This window comes from Gallus gallus, chromosome 1, assembly GCF_016699485.2.
Source record: "Gallus gallus isolate bGalGal1 chromosome 1, bGalGal1.mat.broiler.GRCg7b, whole genome shotgun sequence".
Classification (NCBI taxonomy): domain Eukaryota; kingdom Metazoa; phylum Chordata; class Aves; order Galliformes; family Phasianidae; genus Gallus; species Gallus gallus.
Genome location: NC_052532.1, coordinates 97,339,033 through 97,354,873, shown reverse-complemented (window position 1 = coordinate 97,354,873; position 15,841 = coordinate 97,339,033). Strand labels below are relative to the sequence as shown.

The 15,841-nt window shown below is 37.1% G+C and overlaps 1 protein-coding gene across 12 annotated transcripts in view; it reads left to right on the top strand.

Annotated features, from left to right (window-relative positions):
* Window positions 1–15,841, top strand: part of ROBO2 (roundabout guidance receptor 2) — a 461,934-nt gene that overhangs the window by 148,357 nt on the left and 297,736 nt on the right. The gene's annotated exons all lie outside the window — the stretch shown is intronic.

Here is a 15,841-nt window from a genome sequence, read left to right as displayed (position 1 = left end):
AAGTTTCTGTTGAATTGAATCCTTGAGAAGCTGTGCCATTGCTACCATTCCCTCAGTGGCTAAAGATATTAATCTTTATGGTTACTAACTTGCTAGCAAAATGGAGAAAACAAAGTTCTTCACATATATGGTAAATGGAAGAAAAAAATGGAGGAATCAAAACCAATTCTGTGGGAAATTCACAGATAAAGGAGAACTTAAATCCTCCTTTCACTGTTTTCATTGAGGATTTTGAGTTAAACTGTCTATCTCGTTTTCTCAAGTTTGTGAAGTACATGTGAAAAGTTTGCTCCTGTTTTAAATGAAAGGCATTGGTACAGTACTCCAGAGTGTGCTGGAGTAAGCTTAGTGATAATCACTAATCCACTCTGACTTGGAAGACTAAAGGAGGAGTGTGCCAGTGGGAGATTAGGACTCTTTTTTCATATTTGTTAATTTAATATAATCTCAACTATCTGTGCATGGATACAATTTCTTAGTACTTTTCTTCACCCTAATAAGACCTTTGAATTTGCTGAAGATTCTGCATGGCTATTTACTGCTTAAAATCAGCTTATCTAGCTTGAGGTCAATTAGCTCTCCTAGTGCTCTGGGACTTCACCCTTTGCCTCTGGAAATTAAATATTTAATATTGCGTTGTCTGTACTTACTTTGAAAAACATTCATCCTTCATTTGGGTACCGTGTCAGAATTCATTGGGAAGCAACAGCTAATGTTGCCAGCTGAAATCAAACCTGATCCTCTCATTCTCTCTTTATCCTCAGGGGCTCTGTTAGTGTTACCATCTCAGGAACCCTTAGGGTTGCTCATGATAAAATGATGTGAAATCAGGACTCTGGTAGAAAGCAGTTTGGGATCATAAGGAGTAACACAGAAAAGGACCTCCTAATAATAGTTTGCCGGTAGTGAGATCCTTCCTGCTTGAGCAATTTCTTCAGGATAACATAGTGTGTATTTGGCTAAAAGCCTTATAGTAAGTAAGTCTGACTAAATGTATAGGAAATACTTCTTTTTTCTTAAGAGCTTAGCTTGAAATGAACAACACATATATGGAGGGGTTATTTTGCCAGTTAGAAGCATTTCTTCTGAGAAGAACATGAGGTGGTGTGGCATGGAAGCTGAAGGATCTATGTGGTATTCATATTATATTTTAAATTATATGTTTGGGATCTTTTTATTCCTATCTCCAGTTTTTATGGTGACCTACCTGAGTGCTTTGCCCACAAAGCCTCCTTCCATTGATAAAATATACTGAATTTACTACAAATTTCAGTGGACAACTTGCACACAATATAGTACAGATTCAATTTATATTAACACTGAACATGCCTTGTTATCCTATAGGGAACAAATGACATTGTGCTTATTCTATGAATATGTAGATTGTTTTGGAATTAAGAAAACAAAGTGAAACACTTCTTACAGTTTTGTTCTTTAAATTTAGTTCATTAGTAACAGAACTCATAATGGTAAAACTAAGATTAGTGAAGGCATTAACTTCTGTATTTCTTAAATATGAAAGAACAAATATTTTTCTCTGTAGAATTAAAGGAATAAATATTGATAAAAAGCCATTATTTTCTCAGAGCTCAAAAAGTTTTTAGCAAATGGTTTGTTTAACATTAGGCACTTCTGGGAAATAAGGGAGTAATATAGTCTTATTGCAGATGGACACTGTGCATTTCACCGGGTTTGGATTAGTTTTGATGTCCTTGAGATGCTGGGTTATAAATGTTATTGCTATTTTGAGAGGGTGAGCATGTTTTATATCTCTTAATTTTTGTTCCTTATTTTTAAATCTGGTTATTGCACACCTCTATTATGTTGCATAGGCTTTTTTGTTTGTTAGTTTGTTTGTGTGTTTTACTATCTTGATACGATGTATTTTTCATGTTAAATTAGGTCAGTATTTGATAGTGGAAGGATAAGATTTCTGTCAGGCATTTGCCTTATACATTGTTGGAAACAAAAGAGAAATGGCTAGAATGTGCTTAATCCAGGACCAGAGACAGTGGCTGAAAGGTGCAGAGAGACCTTGTTCCCCATGGTATTTTCAGTATCAAAGAAGACTGACCAGTGACTGGTGTGCCACAGGGACTGAAGTCATCTTGTGCCCGCTGGGAATGACAACGCAGCTGAGTGTCTCACTGATTTCTGTGTTCACCAGCAAGAGTGTGAAAGCATATGCCACAACTTGTAACAGTCTCACAGGTCCTTCAGTTTGTGTTCCTGCGGTATTTTGACTGTAATAGCAGAAAGGCTGAGGGAGCATTTACTTTCAGTCCGTCTACTGTTGTCCTATCTGTTCTGTCTTGTGCAAAGTGCAAAAGTGCAATGTTTTGTTTGAAGATTTAAGCTAAGGCTTTACTTTTTTTCCCCCATGTTTGAAAATTCTACCCGTTTTGAATAATGTGTCTTTAACAGCAATTAATAAATGAACAAGAATCTCCTATTTCCTTCAACAAATGGTTTCAGATGAATTTGGGTAAAATGAGATCATGACTATAAGCAGCGTAATGTTTCTAGTTTTGTTAATACGCCGAGTAACATGTCAAAACAAGAAATCAAATGTGATTTTGACAATTCCTACCAAACACACACATACACATAAAAGCAGTGTTCCACACAACATAGTAAGAATTTTGATATGATCTTGTCCCTCTAGACTGAAGTCACTTATGAAGTTTCCAAGTAAATTTAATACACTATAAATGTAATTGATTGCTGATGCGACAATCCAGCTCGCTGCTACAATGTTTAATAGCTGGAGAATCCATTTAGAATATAGTACAGATCTTGAGCTTAAGGTGCTAGAGCATTTACAAGAGGTCTAATTTTAATTCTGAGTTTTGACATGAATTTGGGATAAATCACCCTCTCTGTGCTTCCTTATGTAAACTGTAAGTTCTGTCTCTTTCCCTACCTGGTAAGCATAAATATGGATTTGAATGATATTCCTGTTAATGCCATTGTTACCCATCAGGTCCTAAATGTGGTTTTCATTATATTTTCAGAAAAACAGGCAAATGCTACATCCAGCTTGTATGTTTTTTTTCAAGATTGTAGCCAATAGAGAATATTCCCAACTTTATCTCCCATCTCACATATCTTTCCGTTCCAGATTCTGGTCATTGTAGTTCTGAGAACAAGTCAGAAGCTTTTGGTACTGCTAGTTCCACACTTTTGATGCAGCGTCTCATTAGTATTTCACTCCTTCAGTAATAATGTATCCTTACGTTTAAAATGTTCTTTTGCTTGTACCGCTACATACCGGAGTCTAATGATTTTAGCTTTTGTCCTTTTCCTCTGAAATGAGTGAATGTCAAATGCTTTCTGTGACAATTTATGTCAAACTTGTGCCTTTTTTTTTTTCCCCCATTAGATAAATCCATCCCACTTATCACTATCTATTTTTAAAATAAGAAAAAGAAAAAAAAAAAAAGAGAGAGAGAGAAAGCACACATGTAGTGTGATGCAAGTGCAAAAAAGCATGCAAAGACAATGCCAGTGTGACAGCTAATTAAAACCAGGCACTTTAATGCTGAGAAACAAACAGAAATCTTTCAACATACTGAAAACTAAGGTGTTGAGGTGGCAAAACAGAAATGCAGAGGGATTTTTCAAGGGACAACCTGAAAGAAGATTTATGGAGTACAAAGGAATTTGCATTATTATGGCTCCCAACAGACAAGTCAATGTTGCTTTGGTACTCTGAGACTCATTATAGCTGCAATGCAATTATGAGCGACTTTTCAGCTTACAGTATTACATACCAACAAAACGGAGTATTTTTGATCAGTGAGATCTCCTAAATTCCTTTGCAGATGGTCCTTTGACCTCATCAGCTGGGTGAGTTATTTAAACTATTGTTCCACCTCATGAGACATCTGTGGTATTATTCAGTTTTGTATATATAGAGAATGAACAGTAAAATCTGCATTTTTATTTAAGGGTTATTTTTGGCCCTAATAAAAATGTTAATAGCTGAGCAAAGCACAGTGCCGGGAAGAAACTGTCTATTTAGATCACTTACTTGCTTAGATCTGGATGCAGCTTTAACTATATATTTTTAAGCTAAAGCCTTCATGTACAGCTAGTCATCCTTCCTTCTATACCAGGATATCTTGTAATAAACATACTTTTCAAAGCCCTGCTGTATAGAATGGAGTAATCTCTAGAGTTGTTTCACTTAAATGAAAAGATCTGTTTTAAATATTAAGTTCTTATTTTATTATAATCTTTTCTACACTTTCGCTTCACCGTTGCATGCATGCATGTGCCTGTACTGGGCTCCTGTTTCGCTGAAGTCTAGGTACATACATAGTGAGAGTACAGTGAAGGAGATGGCTATTATGTGCTACTGCTCATCCCTGAGAACATCCCTGGGAAGGCAAAGGGGAAAATCTAACTGTTGTCTTCACCCAGTGGATGATTGCAGAGAAAGCTGTCACACTCTACTTTTGCACCAGAAGGGCTAGAGGCATTGGCCATGAGTTGCAGCCAGAAATGCTTCAACTAGATAGGGGAAAGAATTCATCACAATGAGAGTAGGGATTTGTGGCACGGACACTGATGCTCAGAGAGGTGGTGAAGCCTCCAATCCTGGAGGTAGTCAAAATCCATCTGGAAAGAATAGTGAGTAAAATGTCTCTGGCTTTTAAATTACCCCTGTTTTCAGAAGAGAATTTGATCAGGTGACCCCAGAAAGCTTTTCAACTGAAAATATTCTGTGATTCTGTGATATGTGGATGCACATATTAGTGACGAGGTACATATTGGCTTGTGATTTGTAATTGGTGCAGACTTGCATAGTGTTATACATACACAGCCTAAACAATTTGGAAGAAGTAACATTTCCCTCAGGAAAAAGTAAAAGTAACATCATACAAGAAACTGAAGAAATGTTTCAAAGTGGTAGCAAGATGTCATTTGTTTGGCAGATAGAGATAACAACAGTTAGGCCTTGTGGGAATAGATTCCCTTTCCCCCTCCTCCTGCTCTGTTTTGCTTTTAGAGCATGCTTTTGGCAATCGAAAATGTCATTCTATGCATCATGTAACACTTTGGTTACAGTTCCTAAAATAGGATTCAGAGGAGAGTGCAGTCAACAGTTGAAACCTACTACTGAACATGGTGAGCAGACATAAGAGACTTGCACTGAATAAGATGAAGCCATTGGTGTTTCATTTACAGAGTGTGTTGGCAGGAGTTGTGATCGCTGACATTTCAGGGGCAGTTCCTGAGAAGTGCAGAACTGAGTTGTCTTGCTCTGTTATTACCACATCAACATTGACACAGTTTGTTTGTGCAAATGTGTTGTCAAAATGAAAGCATTTGTTTTAAATCAGTCCCATTTTATTTCAAAAGTGAAAGATTTTGGCATGTATTTTGCAAAGCCTTAGGAGATAATATCTGTGAGGCAAAGCAGCAGAAAAAAAGGGAGTGTAGTGTCACAGATACGAAGAAGCTGTTTGTACAATACATACAAATGCCTGGGAATTGATGGAGACTCTTGCCAATATATTCCTGACCACCTAAACCTCATGTGATTTTAGAAATCAAGTGTGTCACAATCTAGAATGTGGCCTGTGTTCATTACAGACCTTTATTTGTCCAGTTTTACAGTAAAATAAGGTTTTTGTATGAGTATCGTGCTCTTTGGGGGCTTTTGAGAGACATGGATATTGAGATGTAGTAAATGGTGGTTTGGGAAGTCTAGTTAGGTATATATGAGCTTTCTCTGGATATTTGCGGAGGAATGTAGCAATCTCTGATATGTGGTGGGAATGAAACAAAATCTCTCAAGTGAGGCTGGACAAGCTATATGCAGCATCAGCCTGAATCCTACAACATTTCAACAAACGCATGATTGAGCTACTTGAAAAAATGTGGAATTTCCTATGGAATTGTCCCACTGGTTTATGAGCATTCAGGCATTGGAACCTGTATGTGAAATGTTAGGAGCAATCCTTACCATCACATGTGCAAAGAATGGGTGTTAAGACTATGAGGTTAAATGCAGATCTTGTCCAGGATATTCCACCTTACATTAGGGAATTTCAAGCAACCTACATGATTTTAGGTCAGAATTAAAGCATGGAAGCTTCCTTAATATGCTGTGATAATCCTAAAACATATCCTAATGTGTTTTTTTAATTCACTGAAGTAAAACTTGAAAATTAAACGTTAACTGGTGTCTTTATAAAAGAGTGCTTTAGCTGTGCTTTCTCAACAGTCTTTTTATTCAGCCTCAAAGATTTTTTTAAATGAGATCATCTCTTTTTTTCCTGTGCTGTTTAGTTGAAGAGCATGCTATGTATAGACCTGTTCCCATGTTTGTGCAGAAATTCACTTGACATAGAGATGATCTTGTAGAACAGTATGTCTAGCTTCCATGCTTTCTTTGTAGATTGGGATCAATACTAATGGAGCACAAGCACTGAAGAGTAGCACAGCAAAGAGAAATCCCAGATTTTATTTTCATAAAAATAACCCAAATATCTGTTCAACGCGTATAAAGACTTTTAACCATTTTGAAATATAAGGCATGACATGTTGTTTTAACTTACATACAACAAACACCACATTTCTAAAGTTGCTATTTACTTCTTTTAAAAGATGAAACTGATGATAGCTAAAATGAAATGAAGCAAGTTTTATGCATGTTGCATTTTAACAAGTCTGCTGTCTCATTGGAATGCACTGCCTTCTTGTGCTACATTATATTTTTGGAATTTAATAAGGCGCCTGTCATATCTGCCTCAAGGCTAAAGAATATCATGAGGGAGAAATCCAAAGTACTGTCATGTTTGACTGACAGGGGGCCAATTTTAATTTTTTTATGGGAGGTGGCTGATATTAACAGGCTGTAGTGCTGAAGATGCATTGCTCTACCATCTGCTTTAAACACCCTGTGTTGATGAGCCAGTAATGACGTTGCTCTGTGACATTTATCAGGTGAATTTGGCTCTGACACTTAGTGGAGCATTTTCATTAAAAAATTAATTCTGTGCATTTTACAGTGAAGCCCATTGTGATGATAGATTCTGGTACAGTGCCACGTATCTCCAGAAGCTGTTATAATTACCTGAGAAACTTGGGAAAGCAATAAACTACTACTTTCTATTTCTTGTGTGTACTCCCTGAGCATACAATTAACACACTGACTCACTTAGCTTAAGTCTCTGAAGATCTGTGTCTATTTGATGATTACTAGCTCTTCAAAGTAATAAGCAAGCACAACTCAGTGGCTAGATGAAAGTGGGATAAGAAGCCTTTGTGAGGTACAGGCTAGTGGTGGTCTATAAATGCTCATTAGAAAAGTGAGTAAAATAAAATAATGGGGAAATGCTGTGGCTTCAGTGAGCATTTAAAGAATATATATCCCAGAGGGAGATCTACTCAAATATTCCCTTGACCACTTAGGTCCAAAGGGGAGAAAAAATCCTGAAGATTCTGTTTACCACCAAGTCAGGATTTAGAGCCCTGGACATCATCTTATCTGGCAAACTGGACACTCTATGAATGCTTGGTACTGATGTAATTTAGATGTCTTCTATTTCAATATTTGTTATAAGTTTCATTCATCTTGTTAATGTTATTTCTCATTAGCTTGCCACCAGTGAAAAAAAAAACAACAAGATCTTGTCTAAGAAATGAACACCAATTCCTTAAGAGGCATAATTGCTAAATTAAGTTGAACAATTTATTAATCTTTTTCCTGTTCTTAGATGTGCCAGATCTGCATGTATCCTTCTCTGGTACAGAATGACTTTCAGGTGACTGCGGAGAATAAGTAGTATTAGCAGAGTTCCCCAGACCCCTGTGAGTGCAGCTGGTGGATGATGGAACTTACACTGACGGTCTTGGTAGAAAGAGTAAAGGCTTAATAAAACATAGTAAGTAAAGTTATGGTTCAGTGTTCATTAATACTCCCCTCAATTAAACTAGATTATTTTGCAGTGCCTATTTTATTTGAATCAGGGCTGAGCATAAATTCTACTGAGTTTAATATATCACATGATAAGGTGTTTGAGCCAAGTCTATGCAGTTAACTGAAAGAGATGATACTTTCTCCAATGTATACTTAAGGAGATATACACAGAGCATTTTGGGTACAAAATGAAGTACACTGAGTCCAAACTCAACATACTGCAAAATATGACCATATCACTTCTAAAGACTGATGATATGATGTCTAAATAAAGCAGCAGAAGGAATAACTATGCTCGTTTTGTGGATTGAGAAACACATCAGAAACATTATATAACACTATGCAGCTGATCATCAAAATACTTAAGAAAAACAGTTTAATGTGAATCAAGTGAGTTCTCCATTGAGATCTCTGGAGATGATTTGATTGTCAATTAAATCTAACAGATAATTTTGGATGAATAATATTCTCTTTGAAGTATTACAACAGTTTTTTTTTTGTTTGTTTGTTTGTTTTTTTAACTCACCCCTTGGGTTTTTTTCTGGTCACATTTCATTAAGGTTTAAATCAAACTGAATATTCTTACCACCACCATTTTTACAAAAAATTAAAAAGTAGTTTTCAGACTGCTTTATCACCCTGATGGAAGAAGAGGATACATTCTTTGACATTTTCCTTCCTTCTCTGAGACAGGGATATTTCTTCACTGTCTGATTTATTAATAGAAATAGTTACAGGTGTACTTGGTTCAGCAAATAACTTGTTCTAGGATTGCCTGTAGTCTACACCTGGCTTGGGAGGCGTGTACTAGTAAGAAATGGAAAAAAAAACGATATCTACTTAATAATGGGAGCTGCAGAAGAGCTAAGTTTGTGACCCTTCTCAAAGGACTGTTTTGGGAGCATTTTCATGGCAGGCAAGTTCCATGTGCATTCATCACCTTAATGTGTACCTGCCAGCTGACCTATCCTGCAGAGGTCATGTGGGTCAGGTCTTCAGGCAGCTTTTCTAATCAAGGTCCCCTGGTAAGCACTCATTTGATCTGCCCCTGGCTGCTATATGATCTCCTTTTTCCCTTTGTGTTGTGTTCCTTGTGCCTCCCTCTCTTTTTGAAGTGAATGCTGGCCAAAAGAAAAAGGGAAATGGAGTAAGGTGGGAGGGGGTTGCTCAAATGCATTTTCCTCCTTCAGAGATATGCAGTTCCTAAATCCTCCATTTTCTGCTCTTCTCAAGTTGAAATGTTTCTAGCTGACTACCTTGTCCAGGTGTTAGTCCTCCTGTTACCTCTGAACCTTTTTAGAGTGCTGGGTCTCCTGCTGGTGGTCAAGGCAGTGTTAAATAATTGTATGGCTGCCTACTGCTGAGCTCTGTTAGCTCGTCACTTATAACCTGAGCAGATGGTTGTGCTTCTCAGCCTTGAGAAACAGCCACTTTCTCTTCTCAGAGAAAAGTAGCCTATGGCTAGAGACTGCTTAAGGTTGTTTTTGTTGTTTACTTTGTTTCTTTCTTGTTTTCCTACACCAGAAAATATCTGTGGGGCATAAATGTGAGTCAGCCAGAAATAGCATGAAAAACCAGTAGAGTAGTAGATAATTGTGATAATAGGAACCTTAAGTTAAATACCAGCTTAAAGCTGAAATTTATTTCATTTTCTTGTGTGTTTGCACAAATGTTCATTTGCTACTATTGCTTGTCTATTTACTTGACCACCTATCAAGGTTCTTCCTGATTGTCTTAGGTTTTAAGTGGTTTGAGATGAATGCTGTTATTCTTTACAGGCAAGCAGGTTTAAAGCCATAAGGTTTTTTAATCACCAGCTGCTGATCATCAGAGACAAACCATGACAATATGTCTTGTTTGCCAGGGTCTTTCATAAAGGGAAGGGGGGGGAAATGCTGATGGAATGATGATTTCTGTATTTATTTATTTTTCATTCACTGTAAAAGATGTTGGTTCTGAATATTTTAAGCCTTTTTGACAAAAGGGTTATTCATGGTGGATTGTTTCAGGCACACTTCTGTAATCATTTCATACCTTTAACAGTAGAAAGGTAGATCAGCTGCATCCCTAGTGTTCTGAAAGTGGAATGAGGGACAAGAAGAAAATTACTTTCCAGGAGGGAAAAGGTGTAAAGGAGATGACCTCCTCTTCCTCTCCTTCTGTTCTACCTTTTTTCCTTTCCCTGCTTATTTTCTCTGTGGGTGTACAGCACCAGCAGCTGGCTGAGGACAGCTTTTCAAAATAGCAGGGACTCCAAGTAGAAGAAAGGGCCAGAAAACTGGGAGAGCAAGTATATTTTCTTTTGATCAGAATAGAGCAGATGTAAGTTAGCAGAAGGGCTTCTGTGGACTTCTACAGGTTAATGCAATAACTAAGAATTTAATGATGTTAAGAATTGAAGCAATGGTGTTGCAATCCCTCTCTAAGCAAGCAAAATAAGCAAAGTTTTTAAAATTATTTTCATTGTGTCAGGGCTATGTGGTTTAATGTGTCTATTTTTCCAACATATTAAGTTGTTGAAATGAAGGATGCTTCCTTCCTCTTCTAGCCGTATTTCTGTTATGATCTTGAACTTCCAAAGAAATCATGAAGCTTATTGTGATTCATGAGAAGCTTAAAACCTAATGTTTGTCTAACACAAAGTCAACAAACCATTAGTTCTGCGGCTCAAGTTTTGTATACCTTACTTGGTAGGTCATTTTCATGGTATTATATGGTACAAAAAGATATGAAGAGAAGTGGAAGAGAAGTCCTGTTGAGTGGCTTGCTAGTGCCTAGTACTCCAAAGGTAAGCATGCCTGGGCTGTAGCAACCATTGTGGTGGTTTCTGGGGAGACCTCATTGTGCCCTTCCAGTACCTGAGGGGAGTTTACAAGCAGGAAGGGGACCAACATTTTACATGGTTTGATAGTGGCAGGACAAGGGGTAATAGCTTTTTACTGAAGAAGGGAGGTTTAGATTAGATGTTAAGAAGAAATTCTTTACTTAAAGCATGGTATGACGCAGGCTGCCCGGAGAGTTGTCGATGCCCCTTCCCTGGAGGCACTCAAGACCACATTGGATGGGGCCCTGGGCAGCCTGAGCTGGTGGGGAGCAGCACTGCCCATGGCAGGGGAGTTGGAACTAGATGATCTATAAGGTACCTTCCAACATAAGCCATTCTATGAAAAAGGATTACATGAGAAGGGGAGGAGTGCTCTTAAATACTTGCAGAGCAGCAGGTTTCAGAAGAATTCCTGGTGCAGCTGTCTGCCTCGTAGTGGAGACAACTTGCTTGAAGTACAGGAATTGTATTAGGAAAAGGATTTTATTAGCACGGCAAATAAATGATACAGACTTAGCGTAGTTGCTCCTAGAGTGAAACATCAAGATCATTTGGAGTTGGAAGCTTCTAGATGAACATTAGTTCCTAACAGTTCATAAAGAACTGTCTTGAGCTACTCAAAAAGTGGCAGTGTTTGGCTTCAATGAGTAAGTACTTTCTGATTCCCTCCTTTTCCCGCATGGGATACAAGAGAAGAAATGTTTATTACCAGAGATTACTTAACACCATAGTGATTCTCCAGTAATATTGAGTAAATAAAGGCTGGCTTAGATACTAAGAAAACTGTGTCAAAAATTGTAATTTTCTCATGGAAAGATTTCTCTCTAGATGAAGAAGGCAGGCTAACTAGATACATTTATCAGATGCTACTGCCCAAGAGTTTGCTTTAGTTCTTTTTTGTTTTCTTTTCTGTAAGTACTGAAAATCTTAGTTCTTCAGGGATTATAATTCCAGGAACACAGATTCTATTCTCCTTTTAATTAATTTAATCTATTTTGCTTTTAATTAGTCTTTTGCACAGCACCGTTTACCACTGTTGTTTCTTAATTCCAATTGCCTATGTTTAATAATCTGTAAATCAAAACACAACATTCCTTTTTCAATAATGAGATTGGAAATATGGAGCAACAGTATCAACATTTGATGAGATAAACCAATTGGTGCTTAGCATGAAAGATGCTGTATGTTACAGCCCTCTCCTGACAACATGAACATAAATTTTTAAATAAAATAATATTTTCTTGGCATTTGCAGCCAAGAATCTATAATTACTCTGGTGTTTGAACATTAACTTCTCTGGATGGGAAACTTATGCAGGTTAGACTCCCTGTAGACTGCTCATTTTAAGGGTGATCACTTAAAATGTGGTCGTGGCCCTTCTTTGCCATCTTCATGTAAATAGGTCATTAACTTCCAAAGTTTAACAGGCAAAGCGCAAGAATATATGCTGTTGTTCTTGAGATCTGTAAGCCCAGTATAACTTGTTTGTGCTTGTGAGTCATTAACATTCTGTTGCTTTTGCAAATTATGTTCAGAGCATCTGTCTCCTTCACTGTTATTTTGAGGCTCCGGTCTCTATAGCAGTCAATCTAACAACTTTTTTGAGTATTATGGTCATTTTCTACACTGGAATGAAAGTTACAGGACAAAATCACAGAGAAGTTTTCATAGTACTTGAATATAATCTATAGGGAAAAAGAGTCGTGCTGGTATCATATCTGTCTCTGAAAGTAATGCCTCCTATTTATTTCCATGGAAGCTACAGCAGACACAATAAAATAACATTATTTTATACATCACATTATCAGCTACAGAATGCTCTTTTTTGTTATAGTCACTGTCATTAGCTATGTGTTTTCAGTAGTGAACATGAACAAGATCCTTCATGATGTGTTCGTAAACATCTGCATGAATGTCCAGAATGCAGCTAGTCTTCAACATCACTGTTGCCATTGTTGAAATGCACCGCTGCTGCTTCACTGTGCTTACATCCACTGTTTGGTCTCCATAAATGTTCAGCAAGTGTCAATGAATGTCAGTGTGTGCCATTTTCTTTTTGTGGATGAATTCAATGACACACTTTTGCTTCATCTATACTGCCATGTCAGATGTCATTCTGCTGGACTGCCCTCTGTGGCCATCTGTCATACCACAACAAAATCTAATGGAATCTTGGCAAGAATGTCCAATCTCTACTGCTATATCACCGATATCCACCTGTGACATCAACAGCCAACATAATAAAATAGGAGGCATTATTTTCAGAGCAGCTTTCACAGCTTGTCATTATAAACCCATAAAAGCATCAGAATAAACAACTCAAAAATGTGAAGCGTAAGTGTACTATTCAGTACAAGACTTGTCTCCTTTATGCTATAAACCTCTGATATCACTGTAATAGGATAGAATTCAGCTATGTGTTCATTGGTTCTTAGACTGCTGAATATGATTTTAAAAATATTCTGTCCATTTTAAAATGCGTTTTTCTGCAAGTTCTAGTGAAGATCTGGTTTTAGCTTTAGACAATTCTCAACTCTACTCCTGGCTTGACTGCGATTTAACTATGTTAGTAAATAGTTTTATATATCTATTGTGAGGGCATTTATGTAATGGTATCCTAATATTATTAGAATTTGTAAGCAATTAATAGATGCACCAAAGGGCTAGGCATCCTTTGATCCCATAGCAAAGAATTTTAATGAGTTGTTTAAAACTGGGAATTTCAGAGAGTAAAAGAAAGGATGCTGTACGTAGGGATGGAAAGTTACCTGAAATAAAAAGAGGGTTTTTTTTTGTTGTTGTTGTTGTTTTTTTTTTTTCTCCTGCATAAAAAGTCTTGCTTGCCTCCATCAATTGTCCCATTTCACAAGCCAAAGCTGCCTTGAAGTTTTGATTCTTTCCCCCTTTAGAGGTCACACTAGATTTTCAATAGATGTATTTTCACCCATAGTTGTCCAGAACTGGAGATTAATAATGCCTAAATTTAAAAGTAATAAATGTATTTAGCTGAAAAGGCAGAATCCACCAAAGTATTCTCAAGTTTCCTGATTAAGTGATTATAATGGTGTGAAAAGATCTGCTGAAAGAGGCAGATACTCCAGTCTTCACCACAGGACTCAAGCCTTTTGAAGTCTGTTAGATGACTCCAGCTGGCATAATCTTCTTTTCAGTTTGATTTTTAAATGGGATAAAGTTTCAGTAGACAAAACTTGAATTAAAAAATAAAGTAATATTATAGTGAGAGTATGCTGAGATTTCCAGACCAGTGGCAACTGTAGTTCCTGCTGAATTTTTTAATTTGTGTGATTTTTTTTCTTTTTTCAAAATTCCCATGAAGCAATACAGTAATAATTCAATATGTCAAATCGAAGTTAATTTCAATTTAGGATCATTTAAACTTGCAGAACACGATCTAATGACTGAAACAGTATTTTTCTATCTATCTATTAAAAGTTTTCAACGTTTATTTGAAACATATGTCAGATTCTAAACACCTTCAGTGTATATTCCTGCTGTTTACTGTTATCTCATTTGGTCTTTTTTCTTGTACTTGAGGAAAGGTGTCAGTATGTTCTGGAGTGTGACTGAGAGGATAACTGGAGGTGGTGAGATAAAACTGAAGATCAGTAACTTACTTCCTTGCAGATGCCTGGGTACTGCCAGGCAAAACCAAAACAGTATTGCTGTTTATTTAAGAAACTAGAGGATGCAACTTCCTTCTTTGAATGCATGTGCAGTACTTCAAGTAAAGTGTAATTTTTTTTGGTTGTTTTGTTTGTTTTTGAATGGTACTTGTTTTTGAAAATGCAGAGGCTTACTTTACAAGATCTTGGGTTTGGAAGTGCGCAGGTGAGTTCATGTATCTGATGTTAAGAAATCAGACAGCATTCTCTGCGTGAACATGTGTCACTACGTGCTCGATTTGGCACTGCTCTCTTGAGTGGCAGAGGTGCTAATATTTGACCTCTGCTGCTGATAGTTCCAGGGCCAGCACTTAGGCCACACATGAAGTGGCAGCTGGTGCCTGCAAAATCCAAGTGCTGGTGTCTGGAACATATTTTTACAGCTGTGCCATCTGGTTTTTTGGACATTTTCTTTAATTGTGTCTTAGTTTTGTCTTCTCTTCTGGCAGTGCTGGACACTGGAATTGCCTGTGGGATATTCATTGGGTCAAATCATTGATGCTAGTCCCTTGTCATCCTCAGTGTCGTTTGTGTTGAACCACTCTCAAGTGAGAGTGATTTAGCATCATTTGAAAGAAACAGAACAGTTGGTCCTGAAATTCAGGAAGGCTATTGGGTATGTTTAATATTGCATAGACGTGATCTGCTGTAGAGTTTTTGCTCTGCAGATCATAAATAGGTCAAAAATAAAATCACCACCTTCTTGTCTGAAAGTACATCACATAATTGTTTTATTTTATCTCTTTATGATTTAATGATGTCTCTTAAGCTTTTCCCAAAGCTGTTAGCAGTGTTTCTTTAGCACCAAGTATATGAACAAAAGAATAGAAGTATATTTGGTTGTTAACAAAAACAAAGATAATGTTTAAAAGCATTCTTCTAATATAAGAAGAAGTAGTAATCATTAGCTTGTTCCTAGATAAGGTTATAGCTATGACATATAAAGTTTTCAAGTTTTTCTGTGGCTATGGATGTTTTCTGTTTACAACTACACTGCCCAAGACAGTGGAGGAAATGTAAATATATTACTTCAGAAGTCAATGGGCTTCTCTGACATGAAATTGTAAAATGTCCAAAAATAGAGTGTTATCTTGGCTGTGCAAGTGGTCTACGTCAAGAAAATATGTAACTGAGAGAGTAAGACCAATTTAATTAATAGAAGTGATTGAGAGTTTTTCTCAGAGGAGATCTCTTGTGTAGTAGTGGAAAACTGCCTGTATACTGCAAGGTAATGCAAACAGTTACGCATCAGTGAGGTATCCAGATCAAGGCTCTCTTGTAAATGTTTTGCTGCTCTACAAAATATGCCAAAGCTGCTAACCAGTTGAAGCCTGGATCACAACCAGATCCTTCACTGAATCTCAGTGAGAGGAAGGGAGAATCCACCTTTAACAGAGAAGT